General features: G+C 44.2%; 1 pseudogene; it reads right to left on the reverse strand.

Annotated features, from left to right (window-relative positions):
- Positions 1-1,420: 1,420 nt before the first annotated feature.
- LOC125165353 (developmental pluripotency-associated protein 3-like) lies at positions 1,421-2,109 on the reverse strand (annotated as a pseudogene).
- Between the last annotated feature and the right edge of the window lie 2,973 nt (positions 2,110-5,082).

A 5,082-nucleotide genomic window follows, 5' to 3' on the forward strand; every position in this document is an offset into this window, starting at 1 on the left:
AACTTCTGGATACCAAAATAAGTTATTTGAGTACCAAAATCAAAATCACTATCTTCTCTGAGGTGCAGTAGAAGATCCTTATGGATTCTTAATCGGGAGAGATACATGATGAGAATGGTGTTTGAGGAAGAATAATCTGGTAGTAGAATGCTCAAAGACCTGAAGATTTCTGTCCTGTATTCCCAGACTGAGTTGGTGGTAATGTCATGCATCTGGTCACTCAGCCAGAAAATTGGGAGTCCAGTCAATATCCAAATCCTGTGACCATGAGAGCCTAAAGATCGTTGAAAGGCACTTTCCACACCGAACAAAGTGCCATCTTTCCCGTCAACTAGGAGCACGGCTTTCCATCTTCTCCCTCTCCCCCACAACCATCACCACCATCACTAAGCTACTCATCTCTTAGCTGTGCCATTATAATGGCTTCCTAGTCACCCTGCTGCTTTTGAACTCCTCAAATCAGACTAATTACCTTTTTTTCAAATAAGTCTCAATTTTAGTAAGATCCTCTACGTACACATTTGCTGCTGAAAATTGAACTAGCACATCAAAACATTTATTACAGTTCCAATTTTTGAAAACCAGAAAATCTAGCCTGTTGCACCCTGCCCTAATGATAATTATGCTCTAGCCAAACCACCCAATATTCTCTGTATATACCTCCTGCACAAATTACTTGGCTTCCAATTTGATGTTAGGTTTTCTCTCTCTCTCTCTTTTTTTTTAAACGTTTATTTTTGAGACAGAGAGAGACAGAGCATGAACGGGGGAGGGTCAGAGAGAGGGAGACTCAGAATCTGAAACAGGCTCCAGGCTCTGAGCTGTCAGCACAGAGCCTGACGCAGGACTCGAACTCACGGACCGCAAGATCACGACCTGAGCCGAAGTCGGCCGCTTAACCGACTGAGCCACCCAGGCGCCCTTCTCTCTTTTTTTTAAAATGTGTTTATTTTTGAGACAGAGTGTGAGTGGGGGAGGGGCAGAGAGAGAGACACACACACACACACACACACACACACACAAAATCCGAAGCAGGCTCCAGGCTCCCAGCTGCCAGCACAGAGCCCTACTCTACAGAGCTCTAGTCAGATGCTTAACCCAACTGAGCCACCCAGGAGCCCCATGTTAGGTTAACCTATCTTAACAACTTCAGGCTTCTCAAACACACAGGCAACACTCAAAACCTACTTCCTTGGGTCACATCAAAAAGTGGAAGTAAAGTATATTGAAGTCATTCAAATGCAAACTAGCAGGACTCCTCACAAATTACTGGTATCTAGGTAGAAAAGACAGGACAGAGTTTACATCATAGATTATCAAAATATTACACAGTTGGTCTCAACAGAGCAGCTTTCCCAACCTGCGGCATACTGATCCTAAAATTACTAGTGAGAAAAAAACAGTATCTTAAGGTTTATGTTTACACTGACTCCATGTCATCATTATTCTCCATGCTGGGATCCTCAGAAGGATCTCTATGATACAGGCAATAATGACATCTACCTCTAAATCTTTTCACTCTTGATTCATCCGTGGAATGCTGGTTGAAGTAGCAATGTTTTTTAATAAACCACATCAGCTGGGGCGCCTGGGTGGCTCGGTCGGTTGAGCGTCCGACTTCTGCCCAGATCATGATCTCACAGTTTGCGAGTTCGAGCCCCACGTCGGGCTCTGTGCTGACAGCTCGGAGCCTGGAGCCTGCTTCAGATTCTGTGACGCCCTCTGTCCCTTCCCCACTCATGCTCTGTCTCTCAAAAATGAATAAACGTTAAAAAAAGTTTTTTTAAATAAGATAAAATAAACCACATCAGCCTTCCCATCCTTTCTTCTGGTGCAGTTAACAAAGTCCTTACTCCACCCTTCCTCCTGTTCCTGAGTATTCGGTCCACAAGCCCCTGTGGTTTCTTCTCCCTGTCCTGCTGTTGGGGTGGATATTCTGGTAGAGGGGAAGGGAGTTTGATACTAGGGTCAAGAGTCAACCTACTAAAGTTCTTTATTAATACTTAGGAGGTAGTTGGAAGGCAGCTGAGCCTTCCTGAGGTTTTCTTCACTGGCCATCTGAGAACGTTCTGGGCCACAGGGTAGGTAAAGCTTCGTTGGCAAATCCATTGAAAGCCTAGTCACAGACTGAAGCTCCTTCTAGATCTTTGGATTCCAGTGGAAGGTGATGCTCAGGACTCAACTAGCTACAAAATAGCCTGGAAAGAATGAAATAGCCCAGAAAGAGTGAGGAAACCCAAGACTCCAACAAAGCGTGGTGCGAGAAAGAACATGTATGCTGTGTTACCTAGCATACACCTAAAATGCGTACCTGACCATTCATTCAGTCATTCTCAAGTGTTTATTTAGTGCTTACTCTATGTTAGGTCAAGTATAGACAATTGTTATGCACAAGCTGATCTGGTCTCTGAACATCACAGAGACGCCATGGTGACAGTCAGTAACCAAACCATCCTCCCAAACTCATGTTGAATTTAAAGTAATATTAAATACAACTTTCTATGCTTCAATTGTTTCATTTCTGAACAGGAGTAACACAACCTACTCTACAAGGTTGTGATGAGGCTAAAATAAGATTACTGTCATGAAAGGACCACAGAGGAGATGCCTGATAAACATTTACTTTGTTTTTGAAGTTAAATGGCAACAGTTGGCCCAGAGGACTACAGATCAGGAAGTCGCTGGTAGAGGAGAAGTGGAGATAAGGCCACAAAAGTGAAGGAAATCTCCAAAAGAGAGAGAGAGGTAGGCACCAGCTCTTAAGTAAAGGGGGAGGGGAAAAGAGGAGCCACAGGAAGGCGACTAAGAACTTGTAAGAGGGGGACTGAAAAACTAGGTTCTACTGTTACTAGATATTAAATGACTTCATGGGAAGGATTTACAAATTGTCTGGCGTGTGTCTTATTTTTATAAATACCTGTTCACACAGACAGTAATAGCCACCAGGTTACAGTATGAAGGACAGAGATGTCAACGTCTTAAATGACATCAAGAAAATTATCAACGCTGAGCGGGTCTACCAAGGGTTGCATTTAGTCGACTATTATTCAACTCAAACTGGGAAGGAGACCAGTCTAAGCTGTTGAAAACTATGAATTATATTCTTTAAGTAAACCCAATTTTATTGTGTCGTACCTATACAATGATGTCCTGTTAGGCCAAAGACAGTACTGGTACGTAGGTACTTTATGAAAGTATTTTATACTTTTTTCATAAATGACCGAAATTATTAATATGCAAATTGACAGCACGCAAACAGACAATATCAGACCACATACAGGTGTCCTCTGCTTCTTGAAAGCTCATGTTATGCCACTTCACTTTTATGGAAGACCTACGTTAGCACCTATTTTCACAAAGCAAAGGAAATCCGAGGAATTTTGCCTTTAAGAAAAAAGGCAAAGAGTGAAAACAGCATTCAGCATTTGTTGCAGCGAACCTTCTAGAGGCAGTGCACCCCCGGTAGCAAGAAGGGGGTCGCCAAGCTCCCTCGCCAGGAACTATACTCAGCATCTCAGCACCAAGCTGCCAGAGCATTGGACTGTGTCTGAGCGTCTGGGCTTTCCCTTGAGGTATTTTGTACTTCCATTAACAAGATGTGTCCTAAGGTATGAGAAAAGCCTACAAGAGGTTATTTTGGGGGGTTGGGGATGCTCCCGAATGTTACATATAAGTTCATGGAAATTGCTTTTTCACTTTACACCGTTTCGGCTTAAGAAAGTTTTCATAGGAATGCTCTGCTTTTAGATAGTGGGGGAGACCTGTACTTGAAAAATGTGTTCTCTCGAGTAGGTTAATTATATCCTTGCCATCTCTCATACCATTTTTTTTTGTTTGTTTACTGAATCCACTTAGCTTAATTAGACCAAAAGCCATCTCTATCTTAATCCCATGCCAACTACCAAAAATCCCCGTAGTAATGACATTTTACCATACATTCAAATGAACCTATGAATATTCTTCTCGTTGAAAACGTGCAGTTACGTTTAAGCTGTCTTTTTTTTTTTTTCAACATTTATTTATTTTGGGGACAGAGAGAGACAGAGCATGAACGGGGGAGGGGCAGAGAGAGAGGGAGACACAGAATCGGAAACAGGCTCCAGGCTCTGAGCCATCAGCCCAGAGCCTGACGCGGGGCTCGAACTCACGGACCGCGAGATCGTGACCTGGCTGAAGTCGGACGCTTAACCGACTGCGCCACCCAGGCGCCCCTAAGCTGTCTTTTTCTAGATCAAATTCTCAATGGGCAACTGAAGTTCTTGAATGAAATAAGTATGTTTAATCTATGGTTTCTCATAACAAATACAGTAGCCTGGGCTCAGGATTTGATCCCTTCGTTTTGCCCCACCTCCTGCCCCTGTCAGAGCACAGCTAGAGCATTCTATTCAGTTCTTATATTCCATTCTGGGCATCACATTTTAGTGCAAACTCTAAGAAAATGAAACCCAGCTCAAAGAGAATGAGACCTGGAACCATTTCCTATGAGGGACAACTGAAAAAACTGGGACACCTGGTCCAGAGAACAGATGACATGGAGAAACAGAAAATAATACCTGTCTCCAGCTGTCTGAAGTGCTACACATGTACGAGGCATTGACCTTGCTCTTCTCTTTGGCTTCAGAACAGTGATCTTCAAACACAGGATGCAGGGGGAGGTTATTAAAGCTTGTGAAAGGGACGCCTGGGTGCCTCAGCAGGTTCAGTGTCCAACGTCAGCTCAGGTCATGATCTCGCAGCTCGTCAGTTCTAGCCCCACGTTGGGCTCTGCACTGACAGCCCAGAGCCTGGAGCCTGCTTCAGATCCTATGACTCCCTCTCTCTCTGTCCTTCCCCCCGCTCACTCTCTGTCTCTCAAAAAAATAAATAAGCATTAAAAAAAAAAAAATCTTATGGAAGCAGGGATCTGGGCTCCAGAGGCACCAACTGCCATTTAAAATGGCCCTATGTGGGGGCGCCTGGGTGACTCAGTCGGTTGAGCAGCCGACTTCGGCTCAGGTCATGATCTCGCGGTCCGTGAGTTCGTGAGCCCGCGGTCTCGGTCGTCAGGCTCTGTGCTGACAGCTCAGAGCCTGGAGTCTGTTT

This window comes from Prionailurus viverrinus, chromosome B2, assembly GCF_022837055.1.
Source record: "Prionailurus viverrinus isolate Anna chromosome B2, UM_Priviv_1.0, whole genome shotgun sequence".
In the NCBI taxonomy this organism is placed as follows: Eukaryota; Metazoa; Chordata; class Mammalia; order Carnivora; family Felidae; genus Prionailurus; species Prionailurus viverrinus.